Here is a 20,799-nt window from a genome sequence, read left to right as displayed (position 1 = left end):
AAACTGTACAACTTCTTGCTGAGGCTCTTTTCATGGGAAATGTCCTCCCACATATCCTTCAATTCTGTCTTCTCTTTTTTGGTGATGTAAGATGTCACATACCGAGCCACAGCCATACAGTTATCAGCCACAAACTGTATATCCATGTTAGCATTCCACATGGACAAAATCACCGGGTTGTAGTCGTTGATGTACATAGACTCTTCGTTCCTCTTCAAATTGTATGTGTTTTTAGGTGATTTCTTCATCACATTATGTCGCAGCGAAGACATCAAACTGTTCACTCTTCCTTTAGAAATCACCGGTCGTGGAAAGCCGAAACGACATTTGGTGTAGAACTTGTCTTTGTTCCGGAATTTACGACGACAGTACTTTCCACATCGATGGCTTTGGAAACGTAGAACTTTTTCTCTTAGGCTTTTTTTCTCCTTTGCGTTTGGAACAGCACACGTAGAATACTGTTCTATGAAACTCATCACTGAGTCTTCTGCATCCGTTCCAAATTTAGGTGCATCCTTGATCCACAGCAACATATGTATATGAGGAGCACCTCTTGCTTGGTACTCCTTCCTCCAGAAGAAATCCAACACCTCTCCAAGAGGTGGATTCTTCTTATTCATGATGAAAGACATCATACCTTCAAATCTATGATTGAAGTACCTACATACATTGACTGGATCCAAAGAGCACAGTTCTCCGGGTGTCTTGAATTCGATGTTTTCTACGTTAGCATTTGCCTCTCGTAGAAATTCAAGTAAGTCTTCCCAGCCATACTCAGCACAGCTCAAAGTGAGGAACCATGTGGGAGTTCCTAAGTTCCTCAGCATACATTTTAAATCACCATGACGACGGTACCAGTACTCATTAGTACCACGCTGACACGCCATGAGATTAATCAGGTGAGAATCCAAAATACTGTCTTGGACATTGACTTTATCCATAAAGTCACTTGCCGAGATGTTTTGCATGTGTATACCACTTTTCAAGATGTGGTTCACTGCATATGACAGTCCAGACAGATCGCTTTCAAACAGGAGATGAAACAAATAAGGAATGCATTGTCGAAACCTAGGATCTCCTGCATACAATCGCAAAGTCCGGTATTCAGAAGCAGGAATTTGATGAGGTCGCTCATCATATCTTCCTCCCTGACCTGTTGGAAAAAGCTGTGGGAAACACCGAGCTTCCAAACTTTCCTCCCAAACACTAATGGGACTCCCTTTCGCTTGTTTCATTTGAAACAACTCAATAGCATTCCCCATGACTTCCTTGGAATGCAAAGGATGAACACTATAATGTTCATATATTTCTTCACTAGTACAGGGTTCTACTTTCTCAATTTGACCAGCACACAAATCGCTATCCTCTTCCTCACTTACTTCCTCTTCTGCAACATATACATTTTTATAGTATTTATTATTTTTTTTCAAATACAATGTTGCCCTTTTCACTTTCCTAACATCTACTAAATCTTGCCATATTTTCTTATTCTTTGTCGGAACCCCATTAACTAAGATAACAAGAGGTTCCTCTTCCACTTTTTCTACTCCAATTGTGTTAATGTTTTTCTTCAAATCTAGAGGCAAATAAACAACTCTTCCCTTTAATCCTCTCTGTAAATCTGATGGAGGCAATTTCCCTGTCTTTATCTCCATTCTTACAATAGCCTGAAAGGGATGGATACTTTGAATCAAAATAGATTCATAAGTATTTAAATCCTTCAATTCAGAAGGAATCTCAACCAATTCCAGATTATTATGAACTGCTCTAGCAGGCATCTGGTTTTGATTTAATTTGTTACAACAATAAGTACACACACGTTGATCCAATCCCAAATCAAAACAATTTTCTACCATCAAGTATGTTGTAAAATCCTTCCATTCACTATTATTTTCCCTTTCACTTTTTCCATATAAATCCACTAACTTAGTCTGATTCTTATAATAAGTGCGTCGACAACACACACAAGTGAAATTTGGCCTCTCACTTGATTTCACCTCAAACGTCGCAATTTCCCTCTGGAAATTATCTGTACTGGAAACCTGTACACTATCTTCCACATTACTCTCTTCTTCTTGGTCAATTTCAACATTCTCCTCTTTACTTCCAAAGTAACAAAACTCAATTTCTTCACATATATTCTTCACATCTATTTCAGAACCATGCAAAAGAGCAGCACATAATTGTTTAAGCATAATTGCTGGACTCTTAGCATAATACAACATTCTAACTAATTTCCTCACTTTATTATGATGCACTGCTAGCATCCTGAAATGATGAAAAACACTCTGGCATACTCTCCTGGAAAGACAAGCCAGTGAATGACCATGCAAACCTATCACTTCTCTCACTCTGCAAGGATCTAATTCTTGCAACAACTTCATTTTCTGCTTCAAACTTTTCTTATTAAATGACCGTATAAAATCACAAAGCAAATTGATGGAATCCTGTCGTACACTGCAAATACTACTACACTTCCAGGTGTACACAGGACCCTTAGGACGTCTCCCTAAACCCTCATTACCTAACACCTCTTCTATCTCTGTTCTCACAACTTTTTCTTTTTCAACTGGACAACCATCTTTCACTTCATAAGCTCGACCACTGGTGTCAACTGCATGCACCAAATCATTATCCTGGAAATAACTCTCCTCATTAAAAAATGCCTCAGAGCTTGAACTATGCATCCATTCTCCAGAAAAAACTTCACAAAAATTATACGATTAACTATTCTCTTCCATCTACTATTTCTTTTGAAATCATAAATTACCTTGTTTAGCTTCCTAATTCTATTGATTGTCAAAATAAATAACTTACGTTTAATTTCAAATGCCTGATCAATAACTTTCTCAACTATTTTTTTTCTCTTATAAAAAACCACTTTCTGCTGACCTTTCTTAATATTTTTTAACAAATTCCCAATTATCCTGTTGCGGAACATTCGTTTACGAATATCCCTAAACTGTTGTTTCCTTCTACTTTCATGCATAGAGTTATCTCTTACTCTAGCAGTAACATTTCTCATTGGCCTTTCCTTACCATTTGAATTCTTTCTCCTTTTCTGGACTGAAACATTTTCTGTAGTAATATTTTTTTTACTACACATATTTCTTATGACTGTTTTTGGACTCTTACCCGGTGCTTTCTTGGTGACTTGACAAATCTTTTTGTTAGAGGACTGCTGCATTATTCCATGGTCCTGCTGTCTTTGACGTTTTGCAGCCTTTCTTACTCTTTCTTTGCTAGGCATCCTAAAATCTTGAAATAATCTGCAGTTCAATCTGTGGTAAAATATAATAAAAAATGTTATTAACCACTATTACCCAACAGTAAATTAATAACAGTCATCAAAAACTTAACACACTACTTAAGTATATAATATACTGAAGCCTATCTCCAATTTTTCACTGAACAGGACTCATCTCTTCTTAACCTTGGATAAACCTCACCTACTCTGTGTCCCCTGCACATAATTAAATGTAAAGGGGCAGATTTATATTACCTAGCACATCCCCAGGGATGCACCAGTTAACGTGCACCGCTGCTCTGCCACCCACGGTGTGCCGCATTTACAATCAGATAGGACAAAGCTACATCAAAACCCTGCGCCTGCTTGAAGCAGGCATAGATCTTGACGCAGGTAGGCTGAAAGCTAAAGCAACAACTAAGTGTCGTGTGCAGAAGTTACAAAAAAGGAAAAATGGCGTTTAAACCAGTAATGAGACCATGCTAACGTAACACAGAGTAAAAATATCCAGGATCTACATCAGTTTGGGGTTCACGAACCTGGCAGGTACAAGGCACTGAGGCTTTCCACCGTGCATGTCTCATCCCAAATCATATGTTGTTTGTGAATGAAACAATTTCCCAGACCAAATGCTTTGGATTGGCTACTTCTAAAAAATTAAACACCCCTACTATCCCGGAGTTAGAGGAATATGATGGTTGGAGTAATTTTACTCGTTGTCCATTAAAGATTTACAGGCCCTACTCCGTAATTCTTCCTTTAACATTTCCAGTATAAATCCAAAAGGTTGACTGCTTTGGCAACGTGCCTTATCCACGGTTTAATAACGCTGCCTTTTGCTTTATATAAGTTTTCAAATTGTATGAAATATATACCAATAGGTCGTTATTAACCTTTAGGTAGTGGTTTTCTTCATGAGGTCTGGTCGCTTCCATACACATACAGATTTTCAAAGATGATCAAGAACTTTATCTGAATGGAGAGGAATGCACTGAGACGCCAGATCATTCACTAATGTGTAGGCACATACAGTTACACGGTTCATGCAACAAACACCGACCAAATATGGCTTGCGTGTTGCAAGGCACACCAGTTCCTGCTATCATCCCCACGTTCAAGTTCTTGGAAAATGGTAGTTATTTGATGCTCAATAATGAAGATTGTTCTGGGTTAATTAAAAGTATTCATTTTATCGTAACAGTAAATGAACGGGTTATTTGCTGCAGAAATGTTCTATTTCCTCCCACACATGAACATAGGGAGTTTTCAATCTGGCCACAAATACCAACCTTGGGAGCACATTTCAACGGCATGGCAAGAATAAGAGCTCTTTTGTCTCAGAGAGAGGTGGCCTTGAGTTCGGCCCGTGAAACTTTCGTGCTTCACACACCGAACACCCGTACAGAGGTGCAGACCCTTTTAAATACAGATTCGCCTTTCCATTTCAGCAAGATGGTTCGGACTATCTCTAACGCGTCCTCCACAAAGGGCCTGGCGCACTTTTTTAAAGTTGTTACCAGTGGTCTCGTGACTTCATTTGAGAAAATCTTTGGAGTCATCCCTGCTTTCTTTCATTCTATTTTTTCCACTCTGCTTCGTGGATTCCCATTTTTACTTGCATTACCAGCGGACGCTCTTGTGCTTTTTTACATTTTTAAATATGGATGTCCCTCCTGTGCAAGCTCCCGCCCTGCAGCTGCTGACACTGTTCCGCAATCGCATGCTAGAATATTATGGCACAATGCCGTTGGCGATATTAAGCACGGCATATGGATTATCTTTTCGATTCTCCTACTTCACCTGTGTCCAGCCTGTATTTCACTGCCTGACCTGTGATTTCGATTGGGCCATTGATTTGTGTCTCTGCCGACCGGTTTCTCCTGACGTCGACTTTAATCAGCTGATGACTCCTATCATTACTCACGAGTTGGTTTGTCCTGGCGAAAGGATTATGGCTGTGGCATTGATGCATGGACTAATTGGTCCCTGGAATTTACTGGCGGCAACACAGTCTTTCTTGGAACAGAGCTTTCTTGAAAACCCACCGAGCTGTCCTCTGATGTTGATAGAGGATCCGGTGCTGGGAGAGCACTTATGTTCTTTTCCGCTTTTAAATTGGATGGCTGAACTCTTTTCGGATGAAGACGGTGACTTCCTATTGGAGGCTGTTGCAGCTTATTTTGCATACACAGTTATGTCATAGACCTTTTTCATGTTTGATATGCCGAGTACTAGCATTTCATTGACAATTCATTAACTTATTTGTCAAGTTTTTATTATTTAGCTTGCCTATTGGCTTAAGACTCGATAAAGTACTTGGCTGTTTTATTTTTCTTTAGCATTAAATTTTCCTAGTTTTTAATGTTTTACCTTGCGGACCGTCCACATATAAAGTTGCAATCTGCTCTCATGAGATGGCACTTCTATTATCTTATTCAGTTCGTTTCCGGATCATGGGGAGGTGTCATCTAGGTCCTGGATATCTTTACACCGTGTTAAGTTAGCATGGACTCATTACCGGTTTAAACGCCATTTTTTCCTTTTTTGCAACTTCTGCACACGACACTTAGTTTTTGCTTTAGCTTTCAACCTAATAGTTCATCGTGATTTACATGAGAATAATATGTTATTGCTCTACTATCTGCTTTACTTCTTAAACTATATCTGTACAGCGAGTGCTGAAGTTTCAAGAACAACACGATACAGAATTGTTATGAGGTCTGATCTCCACGACTTCATACTCATAACATAAGTGCAGCTTCTCCCAATTCTGAGCATGAGGCGGGTTTTATATTGCTTTGCCGAACACACATACACAACACTTGATGCGGTTCACATGAAGAGAGAGCTGGTGTATGCTGATGTGATTCCTTCAAATCTAAGACACTAAAGTATCGGCACGCCCTAAACCAACACAAAGAGACCTTCTTAGCAAATAATATATTATGTGTATTAGGGAGGGTGAGATATAAGCAGCCGCGGGCCGTGGAGGGAGTTACGGTGGGGCAGGGAGGCGGGGAGGGGGAGGGGCAGGGTGGACCCTCTCCACCCTGCCCCTCCCCCTCCCCGCCTCCCTGCCCCACCGTAACTCCCTCCACGGCCCGCGGCTGCTTATAAGTGTTGCTAACTCTTACTCATTTACAGCATGTTAACATACTGTCACCATTCGCTTTTTATGTACTATTGACTATGCTGGTAATTTTGCTACTGATAATATGTGTACTTGTATAATCTAAAATACTACGCCTGAGAAGACGGCATTAGTAAATAAACATTTCAAATACACATGTGTTCTTCTTAACTCCATGTTCTGGTTTCTAAGAAATATATAACGACCGACTGTTCATGAGTTCCACGTATCCTGAGGTACTATAAGTTCATATTCTGGATTGTCTAAACATTGAGAGTTTGTTATATCCAATGTGACACTGTACCTAGCTTGCTAAGGGGTTTTGATTACTAAGGTGAGTTTTGGGACACCCTAATTCGCCGAGGTTCCAATCCTCTGTCCACAGTTCTGTGTCAGAACAGAAACCCTGCGACAGGGCCACCCCTCAGCCTTACTGGAGCTTCATCACACTTGCGATACAACTCCAGCAATGCGCCAACTTTACGGCACAAATACGTCACGCATCTGTGCTGTTTTTGCCCCATGATGCGCCGCATTGTAAATGCAGCACACCATAGGTGACGGAACAGCGGCACAGAATGACTAACACATCCCTGGTGATGCGCCAGTCATCATAAATCTATCCCTATGCTTCTTATCTTGTTAGAGATGAACCGCCATATGTATCATCAAAGTTTTTTGCATTTCCTAAATAGCGAACTTTAAGGAATAAATAGCGATTCTTTACCATTCCTAGTTTGCGATGACCTATTTGCTAATTACAAATTACCCATTCATTTCCATGCAGCAGGAGGCCCATAGGAATGAAGGTGCAATTTGCGATTAGCAATTACCTCATCGCAAATTACGAATTTTTCCGACGGTGCAGGGGTGTCTCAAGAACACCCTGCTGCACCCCTGAAAAAGAAATTTGGGGTCATATGGCGCACATAAATTTTTAAAACATTCCTTTACCTCAAAAACGATTTTCAACTCATAATTTGAAAACACTGCACATGGGGAAATGACTTAAAATGTCCTTAAGACACATAAAAGCATTTTTTGATTGCCTTTGCAGCATGTTTCAGTCACCTTTAACATGCCTATGTAACGGAAACATTCAAAATCTAAATTTGCCATGCACAGGTGGGAGCATATTTACAAGCAATTTGCTCCACAGACAAACTTCTTACATTGAAATGGGAAAAATAACATCAGAGACTCTCAATTACCTTATAAAGAAGCAGACACCATTATGTCCTTCTCATCAATATTAAAACCATTGCTTTTTCTCAAAAACGATTTACCAGTCATAATTTGAAAACACTCCACAGCTCCTATGCACATAAAAGCCCTGTCAGTACTAATACTTCACATTTTCTCCAATTACAATTTCTCAAAGAAACAAAATCTATTTGTGAAACACTTGAGACAAAGCAACATTTGAAAAACACAACTTTCTTCATAATTTTCTCCTTAAAGCACACTATTTTCTATCTAAATTAAAGAAATCTTTTCTCACCTTAGCAAATACTTTGAGTTTCAAAACAGTCTCAGAAACACACCAATTTGTCTTCAGCAGAGCAAAAGGTATGCACTCCAGAGTCTGCAGCTATCAAAAGCACAGAAATGCTGTAATTCCTCACACATATCTCTCATGTCACCCAATCAAAACTCTTCCCTCACTTTTTTTCAAAGCAAAACCCTTCCCCCCTCTGCCCCCTCTCTGCTTTTTCTGCATAGCAACCACCTCTTGCAAGACCTCTCACACAACAATGTTGCAATTGAACTCTGAACTCTCAGTGCACCTGCATATCCAGAGCATTCTTTCATTTAATGATTTTTTCTTCGCCACTCAAAATACATCTTTCAACGAACTCATCCATGCACACTAACTTTCTGTTTTCAGCAATCAAAATCCACCAATCACTCTTACTGCTTCATTAACACAGAAACTCCTCAGTTTTTAGGTTTTGCCTGGCGAAAAGATGCGCTCTGCGCATCTTTTTCGCGCAGGCGAAATCCTGATGAGATCTGTAGTGTGGCTTTGGGTCGGCCCTCGTCATTGATTGGCTGGCTCCATAAATGGAGCCTAGCCATTGGACGAGGGGCCTGTCCGTCAATGCCGGACCAGATTCGGGGGCGTTCCCGCGTTTCTTTGGCTTTTGCCGACGTCACGCGACGTCAGCCGAAAGCCGGGAACGCCCCCGAATCTGGTAAGGCACTAGTGGCACCCCGAGCGCTCTGCCGCCTCCTACTACGGTTCAAACGCTGCCTCCCTGATTGCCGCCGCTGCCTGGGGCCGAGAATAACATGAGGACCTCGCCGGGGCCGCGGAGAGCAAGAACGAAGGAGCTGCCCTCCCATTGGCTGAGGCGGTCGAGCCCCCTCAGTGCCGCCGCGCTAGGAGTGGTTCTCGAGCCGCCGCGTCATCGCTGGAGCCGTGCTGCGATTGGCCGCAGCTTCGCCACCATCGGAGGCTCGCCCTGAGAGTGGCGCATCCATCGGGAAACTTCGCCGCCCGCCTGCCTGAGCTAGAGACGGGCCGCCGCGCTGCCCGCGGCGACCCGGAAGTGACTAGCCGGCCGGCCAATCCTAGCGCGGCCGGCCGGAAGTGCCCGCCCCCGCCCGGGGGAAGAAGGAAGACGGCAGCCCAGGAGAAGAAGTATGGCGGCCCACGCGGGGCTCCCGTGGCCTGGAGGGAGCCCCGGGAGAAGCGGAGGACGTTGCCGGTCTCCCATGCTGAAGAGGGAGACCGGAGAAGTGCCCAGGAGATTGCCGCTGTCGCAAGGAGCCCCCGCCAGGACGGCGGCCCAGGAGAAGAAGTATGGCGGTCCACGTGGGGCTCCAGTGGCCTGGAGGGAGCCCCGGGAGAAGCGGAGGACGTTGCCGGTCTCCCATGCCGAAGAGGGAGACCGGAGAAGTACCCAGGAGATTGCCGCCGTCGCAAGGAGCCCCCGCCAGAGTGCCCGGTAAGTTACATGGGCTACCGAGCGCAGCAGCACCACCACCAGAGGCTTGGGGCTCGGAGCCACACCATGGTGGACCTGGGCGGCTGCCCCAGGAAACACCTCTGCGAGCCCCTGCTGCCCCCCGCCATGCTCTGCTTGGCCCTGCTGCTGCTCTGCTTGGGGCTCAGAGCCGCACCATGGTGGACCTGGTGGAACCTTAACAAAGGCAAAACCATTGCATTGTAAATGCTTGTTTCATTTTACACTCTCATTTTTTCAACTGCCATTTCATTGCCACACTTCATCTGACTGCAGCAGAACCTTCTCTCACCATGTTTTCTGTCTGGATTGTTGGACATAGTTACATCTATTGGGCTCAAAGGTACGCTGAAAACAGGAATTTACCTAACCTCAATTTACAAGATGTGGAAATTAAGTGGTTTGGCCACAGAGGATTAAAATGTCACCAATTGATACCATTGGTGAAAACCTTTATGCATTTGCCAAAACCTGACCTGTTAATTGTGCACTGTGGAGGTAATGATTTGGGCACTTTGACTGGGGTAGGTCTGGAAATGCTTTTAAAGGACACCTTTGAGCAATTGATGGCACTTTCTCATCAGACTGCCTTGGTATATTCAAATATATGCCAAAGACAGAAATGGAGGTGGTCGAACCAATTTTGTCCACAAATTGAGAAATCGAGGAAGCATGTAAACAAATCTGTTTCAGCTTACATGAGAGACCATGGAATGGGCTCCCTGTACAACAATAACTTGCGTTACTACATGCAAGATATCTACAGAGGAGATGGAGTTCACTTCTCAGATGAGGGCAACAGAGTTTTCACTCTGAATTTAAGACTGTGCATTGGTACCTACTTATAAGTACCTAAATGTACCATAAACCCAAAAGCTCTTCTCAGAGCTACCCTACATCTGATCACTCACAATTATTATTTTACTCTAACTTTTTTCACTAATTTTCAAGAAAGTACGCTCCCCAGAACGCTTCCCGGTTCGCGAACCGGGCGCACTCCACGCAAAAAAACTAAAAAAACGGTATATTTTTTTTTTGCCCTGCGAGACCCTTTCAAAGCCTCCACATCAAACCTAGGGGGTCAGGGACGATCTACTATGCCCCCTTATGGTCATTTGCCCCTTCGCTTTGGCCTCCTCTTGTCTCTCGATCCTACCGAGAGACAAGATGGCGGCCGCTACGGACTGTTTGGAATGTTTACAGACGCCGAAAAACCAATCAGCTTCGCAAACCTCCGTAACGCGAAAAGTACGCGAAGCGGAGCGCTGTTACAGATATATATCTTTTTTTGAACGTTAATTTCTCAAAATCCACTGGAGCACATATATTGAGACCTAGCAAAGGCACATCGGGCTACCAGTCCCTACAATTTTGCCAAGTTTCGTGCAAATCCATTCAGCCGTTCGATTATTATTATTTTATTTCTTTTTGCCCCGCGGGGCCCTTTTAAAACCTCCACATCAAACCTAGGGGGTCAGCGACAATGTACTATGCCCCCTTATGGTCATTTGCCCCTTCGCTTTGGCCTCCTCTTGTCTCTCGATCCTACAGAGAGACAAGATGGCGGCCGCTACGGACTGTTTGGAATGTTGACAGACGCCGGAGAACCAATCAGCTTCGCTTCACAAAGCTCCGTTGCGCGAAAAGTACGCGTCCTGGAGCGCTGCCCGGTCCGCTGTTACAGATATATATCTTTTTTTAAACGTTAATTTCTCAAAATCCACTGGAGCACATATATTGAGACCTACAAAAGGCACATCGGGCTACCAGTCCCTACAATTTTGCCAAGTTTCGTGCAAATCCATTCAGCCGTTCGGGCTAAAAGTGAGGCCAACCGCCCTATGGAAATTAACATGGGAAAAACGCGTTTTGGGACCCCCCTTTTGTCTCGGCCCCCCCTTGACGAACCCCCCCAAAATTTTCAGGGGCTGCTCAGAAACAAAATGTGCCATTTTCCTGAAAATTTCAGCCAATTCCGTCCACAAACGCCAAAGTTATTAGACATAGAATTTTCAAAAATCCCATAGAGAAAAAATCCTAACTATATATACCTACTGGCGACCGCCAGTAGGTAATATATATATATATATATATATATATATATATATATATATATATATACATTCTTTTTGCAATTCCCCAATCACCTCCACATTCGGTTTTCAAGGACAAACGGCACACCAGGTAGGTCCAGGCACAATTAACTTTTAATGTGCCCTCTCCAAACAAAGACGACGCGTTTCGGCGTGAAGCGTTATCAAGTGGCCACCATTTTGACACAGTGTGTATTTAAGTCCTTCCTTTACATAATAGACATAGAAAACATACGATTGTTTTCACCCATATGAATCTAACCATACCCATTACAATTTCCTATCATTGCACGGTATCATTTTGAACTGATTAAGGAAGAATATAATTCATCACACTGTTTGGCACAATTCATTTACTGAATGCGTGTTACATAATAACATTTTCCAATGCATGTCAGTAGCAGCTAGGACTTCTGGGCAATGTAGTTTCCGTGGCGGAAAACTCTTATTCGGAAAATTTATATAAAGCCACTCGGCACATCATCCCTACAGTAAAATAGCACCAGTGGGATATGTCACTTCAGCACATTACATTGCATTATTGACAGGTTAAGAGGATCACAAGGTACGCATTGTAAAGGAAGGACTTAAATACACAATGTGTCAAAATGGTGGCCACTTGATAAAGGCTTCACGCCGAAACGCGTCGTCTTTGTTTGGAGAGTGCACATTAAAAGTTAATTGTGCCTGGACCTACCTGGTGTGCCGTTTTTCCTTGAAAACCGAATGTGGAGGTGATTGGGGAATTGCGAAAAGAATATAGTGTGGCGACTGCGGCCACCCACGGCACCAGCGTTGCGAGGCTGAGGATCGCTGAATGCAGTGGTGCTTGGGAGATATATATATACATATCTATATATGTATATATATATATATATAGCTTCCACCAAGCACAACAACGCTGTGCCGCTGCACTCCAAATCCAGTCTTGTAATCATTGCTTCAAAACGAATCCGTGTATTCAAGATAAGCGTTTATTCATTTCGGTTCCAGCATGGTAATACAGAATAAATGGAACAACCCAACGCGTTTCGGCGACTCAATCGCCTTGGTCACGGGTGGATTTACACTTCGAAATGACTGTGTTAAATAAAGTTACATCAACATAAAAATCACGTGTGACTCCCCAAGTGAAAAGCAATAAAGAGAGGACATCGGGCACTCAGTATGGCAGCCATCTTAAAGTGGAGTATCAGTGCAAACGTAATGATACACATATTATTTCACATGTTCTTAGGAGCAAGAGAAATAAATTGCGCTTTCCCATCTGTAATTTATCATACTACATTGTTATTAATTTTCATATTTGCAAGTTCATCTCGCAACGTAGACCACTGGCCTTGCAAAAGATTCAATGGCATAGTGCCACATTTTGAACAATCATGGGCTCACATCCTATTCCAATACGTGAATATAATTCAAATTAAGTAATATTCAGTGCTGAGTAACAAAATTCATATGCATAAACCAGCAAGTGCTTCAGGCTCAATTTCCTACTATGGCCCCAGTGGGTACAAGTTACTCAGTACCCCTAAATCATGTATAAACAGGTATTGTGAGTCCAAAATCACAGTCGAATTTCTACATTGCATCCTACTACCCCAGTGGGAGGATAGGAAGGCATCGAGAAAATAGTCCATGCTCTACTTCAGATGGGGACCACATCTAGGTTGTCGCTCCTCCACCGACCCTAGGCAGACAAGAAAATCGAACCAGTCAGATTTCACGACATTCCTCCAGCTCCATCTATCCTCTGCCATAAAATCAGTGCTCCTTAATAATGTCACTCTACACCAAACAATAAAATTACAGTGATAACACACGATGTGATAGGCAATGACATGTTAAAATATGTGAGTATCTAGCAGGAGACTCAGACAGACAATGTACAGATCAATTTAAATTTTTTTTTTATTTTTTTTGCATAGTGTTGTTCTACACACCAGAAGCCAGAAAGTCTAAATTTGATTTTACATGGGTGGTTAATGCATAGTGTTGTCCTACACACCAGAAGCCAGAAAGTCTAAATTTAATTATTCATGGATGGTTAATCGCCAGGGTGCCATACCATTTCCTCTTCAGAGTTAAGGCCACCAGGGATTAGGGTGTCTAAATCTATGACATATCTGTTTTCCAACTGTCTTAATTTACGGATTTTGTCCCCTCCTCTTTTTCATTTTTTATGTGGAACTCTTTCACATTTCCCCTTAGTTAATACTACAAAACAACCATACTGGTACTTTAGAGCCTCATTGTGGTGAAATTGGAAATGCAGTGCCCAAAGACACAGCTTAAATAACACTAGTTCGACATTAGCTCTCAGCACCGGTCGCACTCCTTTTTAGGTCGAGCATGGGAGGCGCATGCGCTGCTCTGCGAGGCATGCTGAGGTAGGGACTTGAAGCTCTACCCACGTTTTTCATTGGCTCGTGTCATGGTCCACTGTAAACTGTGGCTGTTCATTGTTCATTTTTCATTGGCTTAGTAGTCCCTCCTTAGTACCGCCTTTCTCATTTTGTAACTGTAGAAATTGGGTCCACGAACAATAAGATTTCAAGTAGGCTTTATTTAGGAAGAAGAACAACTTGACATCCACAGCAGGGAACAGCTAGAGAAACGAACCGCTCCCTTCAGCAACTGCTAACTCATGACACCACATTCTACCATGACCTCACAGGTTCTAAGAACCACTAGCGTGACATAAACATGGAATACCACACACCTCCCCCCTTAAACAAAAAAAAACAAAAAGAAAGAAAGGAAAAGAAGAAAAAAAAAACTAAAAACGAACAAAATCCCTGTATTTCTGAGGAGTAAGTTTCACACGAGAACTCCTACGTGAAACACTTGAATCATGAAAACAATTAGTGGAAACATCAGTAGAAGTACTGTCGTGAAGAGAAGAACTAGAAAAATGATCATTGGAAACATTCTCATGAACAGTGTTGTCAAAAGTGCTAACATTGGTTGCATTATCATGACAAGATCTTTCATTCTGAGGAGAAAGATAATCAAAAACTTCATGAGTACCCGAAAATCAAGAATCATCATTAACAACATGTGGGTGCTCAGAGAACTCCAGATTAGAATGTTGAAGTGTAGACTGAGAAAAATCAGGTTTGCATAAGGAAATGCGTCGAAAATTCCAAATCTTACCACCCTCAACTCTCACAGCTTTACTAAAAACCTCAGTCACAACAACAGGACTAGACCATCTAGAAACACCTTTGCGAACAAGACCACCAAATTTCACGCGCACAAAGTCTCCAACACGTAACTTAGGAGAGTGTGTTTTCTGGGGAAAACTTTGTGAAATTTTCGCTTGGTATTTGCTAACACGATCCCTAACGCCTTTAAGATCCAATTCCAAATAATCACGTTCCTTGGTCCTCAACCACCAGGGCATGAGCTTGGAGCCAGGTTTCCTACAACGCAACATCTCAAAAGGAGATAATCCAGTCACAGAATTAGGGGACATACGATAAGTAAAAAGGGTAGCTTGCAAAGCTTCTCTCCACTTCAAACCACTACGTAAAGCTAACTGACAAGACTCCTTAATGACCCTGTTGAAACGTTCAACTTGACCGTTTGCTTGAGGAAAATAATTCGAAACTCTCTTGTGAGTAATACCACAGCTGGAAAGAAAAGATGTAAAAACAACACTGACAAACTGAGGACCATTATCAGAGATAATTTCTTCAGGCAAACCTTCTCTGCAGAAAACTTCATTTAAAAATTCGATAATGACATCAGAATTGACCTTCTCAACAATTTTCAATTCAGGCCACTTAGAAAAGTAGTCGACCAAAACAATAGCAAACATATCTTTACCAGGCTGATAATTAAAAGGACCAATAATGTCAACACCTAACTTACGCCAAGGACTCTGGACAAACTCAATGGGGGTAATGCCACCAGCAGAAATGGGTTTAACAGTTGTATCACTCAAGGAACAAGGGGTGCAGTTCCTGACCCACCTATCAATCATAGCATCCATACTGGGCCACCAGTAAAATTCCCTAATCCTTCGCTTCGTTGTGGACATCCCCATATGCCCATCGTGAGCAAGATTGCAAATAGACTCTCTGATATCTCTGGGAGGAACAATTTTATCAGATCTAAAAACCATGCCAAGATTTTCCATCAATTCATCCCTAACTTTAAAGAAAGAGGCCAACTCACCACACAATTTTCTCTCTTCAGGCCAACCATCCCTTAGAAAAGCTCTCACCTTCATCAGGACATCATCAAGTTGCATAGCTTGTGCCCATAAGGTTTCAGAAATCAAGTTTGAATGATCATTACCAGAAATAATGTTAACGTCACACAGAGTAAAAGCAACATCGCATTCCTCGGACTGCACAATATTGGGACTATCACAAACAGGAAATCGTGACATGAAATCTGCATGGACATTGAGACGTCCAGGAACATAAACAACCTCACATCGATACTCTTGCAACTTGGCAGCAAGTCTCGCTAAGCGAGCACTAAGAATCCTACCCCCACCTGCTGATAACATACTGACAAGAGGTTTATGATCTGTTCCCAAAGAAAACTTGGTACCCCAAAGAAATTGGCGGAAATGCTGGACCGCCCAAGTACAAGCAAGTAACTCCTTCTCTATTGTAGAGTAATTAAACTCAGCACCATGCAGAGTTCTAGAAGCATAAGAGACAACATACTCTCCAAATGTATCTTTTTGCATCAAAACTGCACCAAGGCCAACATTGCTAGCGTCTACACTCACAATACATTCTTTGGCAACTAAAAATGGTTTTAGGAAAGGGGCTTCAACAATTTTATTTTTGAGGGTGTCAAAAGAAACTTGTTGGTCATTATTCTATACAAATTTTGCTTGTTTTTTGAGTAAAGATCGTAAAGGATAAACAATTGTAGAATAATTCTGTACGAATTTTCCATAAAATTCAGTGAGACCAAGAAAGGATAATAACTGCTCCTTGGTGGTGGGAACAGGAGCTGAGGTAATACTTTTGACATGGTTGATTTTGGGCTTGATGCCATCACTAGAAATTTCATGTCCCAAATATTCAACATTAGACTGTCTAAATTTACATTTGGAAAACTTCAAAGTAAGACCTTTTTCTTGTACACTACTTAAAACTGAATGTAGATTACAATCATGTTCTTGAAAATCTTTGCCAAAGATTAATATATCATCTTGAAACGCTATTGCACCTTTACAATTCTTTAATAACCCTTTCATCAAACGTTGGAAAACAGAGGCGGCACTAGCCAGCCCAAAAGGCATCCTCAAATATTGAAACATACCTTCCGGGGTAACGAATGCAGTTAATTTTTTAGAATCTTCGTGCAATTCCACCTGGTGGTATGCACTGGCCAAATCAATTGTGGAAAACACAGTGGCACCAGAAAGAGAAGAAATTAATTCATGAATATTGGGTAGGGGATGTTTGTCAACCCAGATTTCTTGATTCAAGCTGCGAAGATCAACACATAAGCGGAGATCCCCTGAACTCTTAAGTGACAAAACGATGGGAGAAACCTATGGGGAAGATTCAACAGGTTCAATTATTTTTTTTAAAATAAGGTCATCCAAAATTTCTCTCAGTTTACTTCTATAGGCCAAAGGAACATTTCTAACCTTATGTCTAACCAGGACAGCATCATCATTAAGAATTATCTTGGGTTTAAAATTAGAAAATTTTCCAAGAGTAGCTTTAAACACTTCAGGAAAATTCAACTTAAGATTGTTTACAAAAACGGAATCCTCTGGAATTTCACAAGAACTAGTTTCAGACAAAGAATGTACATTCAAATCCGTAAAACAGACCGGGGGATTTGAATTGGGATCAAGTTTGATTCCTAAATCGTGTTGATGTGGCCACCCCAGGATAGCTACACCCTTAGTAGCCACATACACCTTCCCTTTGGTGACTCTATCTTTGACCTGGATAGTAGCCCAAAAGAAACCTTCGAGGCTTATTTTTATTTCCAGTGTAACCTCCAGGTTGAATATCAGATATTAACAATTCCCTGTCTTTCCACAAATCATTGAACAACTTCAAACCAATGATAGTATACCAAGAACAGGAATCTATCATTAACTCAATAGAAATGTTGTCAATTAAAATGGGCCAAGAGGGAAATTACTTGTGTTCAACTTCATCAACAGAAAGTATGCAATTAAAACTATTGAGAACTTCTTCTTCTTCTTGAGAAATGTAGTTAATTTTTTGGAGAGAGCGACAAACATTACCAAAATGTCCCTTTCTCTTGCATTTTACGCATATTCTATCCCAAGCAGGACATCCCCTGTAATTGCCAAGGTGGTTAGGACTTCCACACCTATAACATGCAATATTTCTTTTGGGGAAAAATGTGTTATCAGAAAAGTTCTTGTTATCTATGAACTTCTTATCAACGTCCTTCTTGAAAACACCTTTAGAACTAGAAGATACTTGGCATTTAATTAGAGAAACTTCCGGTTCAGTAACCTGTGGTTTGGGTGCAGAAGTAGTACCTCGGATCTCAGATACAAATAATTCGGACTGTTCAATTCCCTTGGCAATATTAATTACTGCACTAAGAGAAGATTCAGTGCCTAACCAAAGTCTCTCTTGGATCTTTTTACTCTTAGTACGCATCATAATTTGGTCTCTGAGAACTTGTTCATAAGAAATTGTTTCAAAAGCACAATAACAAGCCAAGGAACGTAAAGCGGAAACATAATCCTCAATGGATTCATCTTGTTTCTGTACACGAGAATAAAACTTGAACCTCTCCATAACTGTGTTGATTTTCCTGCCGAAACGAATTTTCATCTGTCTAATAGCTTTTTCAAAAATATCAATATCTCCAGCTTCATCAATAGGAGGAAGATTGTCAAATTCTTTGATACCAGCACCCCCCAAACAATGTCTCAAAAGGGCTAGTTTGCGCTTGGCAGAGCAACCATCCTTTTCAAGAGCATCAACATAAGCCATAAACATTGGATACCATAAATCCCACTCAATGTTTGGATCACCAGCAGACTGTAAAAAATGAGGGGGAGCTGCAATATAAGACATTCTGAAAAGAATTTTTTTTTATAGTCTATTGAGTGTTCAAGTCTTATGTAGAACGAAGCAAAAGAAATACCTTATGATGAATGAGAGATGAGGAAATGATGGTAAGAGGCTTCATATGTTGAGAAAAAAAAACGACAAAAAAAACCCAAAATGGAGGCACGTAAATGACGTCAGCGCGTCAGACGAGGTGAGGGGTGATTCCCAGAATGCCTCGCGAGCTCCCACAATGCCTCGCAATGTTCCACAATGCTTTGCACTCTCCTGCGAAGCTCGGAGACACGCAGGTGAAAGGCGCGCGAGGAGAGAACGCTGAGGTGAGTTTGAGCAGCGCGCTCACCAACGGCAATGGAGATAGATCCAATTAAAGTACAGAATGACTAAAAAAAATATTACCGATCCGGTGAACGTAATCGAAATGAAGAACTGGATCGGAGTAGACTTTGAGTCGAATTCAACTCCAGTTGAAGAGCGATGATCCAAAACGAAGGATAAGTGAACGTTGTTCTTCGTTTCCTAGAAAACCTTGTAATTCTTGAAAATTGTTGCTCCCGATCGTCGCCAAGAATTGTGAAGAAATTGGGTCCACGAACAATAAGATTTCAAGTAGGCTTTATTTAGGAAGAAGAACAATTTGACATCCACAGCAGGGAACAGCTAGAGAAACGAACCGCTCCCTTCAGCAACTGCTAACTCATGACACCACATTCTACCATGACCTCACAGGTTCTAAGAACCACTAGCGTGACATAAACATGGAATACCACAGTAACCTCCCATGTCGACACCCCCTGTTATGTGTATTGTTTCTGGGTAGGCATTAATTACAGCCTCAGAGCACTATTTTCTCAAATAGTTTTATCCTGCCTGCATCTCTCCTAACGCTTTTAAAAAAATGTTAAAGCACGCATTTGCAGACAATATGCCAATAGACCCGATTCAGTGGGAGACTACCGATTTTTCAAGGCAAAAATGGCTCTATTTTAGCTGTCTCCCGCCTCAAATTGCATTTTCTACAATATAAGTCAATTGGGAATTTTCATTCTCCCGATTTTTTATTTTTAATCTCCCACATCCCTGTCCTAAAATGTTGGCATGTATGCATTTGTAATTAGGGGTGGGCGGAAAACTACGCGCTGACAGCGTAGTGGATGATGCCAGCCACACCTGCTCCCCGGGCCCGGTCCAAGCTTCCGTAACCCTAGCCAGGCCGGGGAGAGCCTCCCCGGGCCCCGGTGGAGCCCCGTCCCCAGCGCCCGGACCCTCTGACGGCTTGCAGGACGGGGGGGCTCACGCACCCCAGGCCCGGCCGGACGGAGCTCAAGCCCCGAGCCCAGCTACCGAACCCTAGCCAGGCCGGGGAGAGCCTCCCCGGGCCCCGGTGGAGCCCCGTCCCCAGCGCCCGGACCCTCTGACGGTTTGCAGGACGGGGGGCTCCCGCACCCCAGGCCCGGCCGGACGGAGCTCAAGCCCCGGGCCCGGTCCCAGCTACCGAACCCTAGCCAGGCCGGGGAGAGCCTCCCCGGGCCCCGGTGGAGCCCCGTCCCCAGCGCCCGGACCCTCTGACGGCTTGCAGGACGGGGGGGCTCACGCACCCCAGGCCCGGCCGGACGGAGCTCAAGCCCCGAGCCCGGTCCTAGCTACCGAACCCTAGCCAGGCCGGGGAGAGCCTCCCCGGGCCCCGGTGGAGCCCCGTCCCCAGCGCCCGGACCCTCTGACGGCTTGCAGGACGGGGGGCTCCCGCACCCCAGGCCCGGCGGGACGGAGCTCAAGCCCCAGGCCCGGTCCCAGCTACCGAACCCTAGCCAGGCCGGGGAGAGCCTCCCCGGGCCCCGGTGGAGCCCCGTCCCCAGCGCCCGGACCCTCTGACGGCTTGCAGGATGGGGGGCTCACGCACCCCAGGCCCGGCTGGACGGAGCTCAAGCCCCGGGCCCGGTCCCAGCTACCAAACCCTAGCCAGGCCGGGGAGAGCCTCCCTGGGCCCCGGTGGAGCCCCGTCCCCAGCGCCCGGACCCTCCGACGGCTTGCAGGACGGGGGGCTCACGCACCCCAGGCCCGGCCGGACGGAGCTCAAGCCCCGGGCCCGGTCCCAGCTACCGAACCCTAGCCAGGCCGGGGAGAGCCTCCCCGGGCCCCGGTGGAGCCCCGTCCCCAGCGCCCGGACCCTCTGACGGCTTGCAGGATGGGGGGGCTCACGCACCCCAGGCCCGGCCGGACGGAGCTCAAGCCCCGGGCCCGGTCCCAGCTACCGAACCCTAGCCAGGCCGGGGAGAGCCTCCCCGGGCCCCGGTGGAGCCCCGTCCCCAGCGCC

At 43.7% G+C, this 20,799-nt stretch overlaps 1 long non-coding RNA gene across 2 annotated transcripts in view; it reads right to left on the bottom strand.

Moving 5' to 3' along the window:
* Positions 1-20,799, bottom strand: part of LOC144769225 (uncharacterized) — a 341,045-nt gene that overhangs the window by 177,289 nt on the left and 142,957 nt on the right. The window contains exon 4 of one of the 2 annotated variants that reach the window (XR_013598680.1): positions 12,415-13,129. The exons of the other annotated variant lie outside the window; for it this stretch is intronic. This is a non-coding gene — a long non-coding RNA (uncharacterized LOC144769225). Of the gene's footprint in view, positions 1-12,414; positions 13,130-20,799 lie in introns of those variants that run through there. 2 annotated transcript variants of the gene reach the window in all.

Source organism: Lissotriton helveticus, chromosome 7 (genome assembly GCF_964261635.1).
Source record: "Lissotriton helveticus chromosome 7, aLisHel1.1, whole genome shotgun sequence".
Taxonomy (NCBI): Eukaryota; Metazoa; Chordata; class Amphibia; order Caudata; family Salamandridae; genus Lissotriton; species Lissotriton helveticus.
This window is presented reverse-complemented; position numbering and strand designations above follow the sequence as displayed.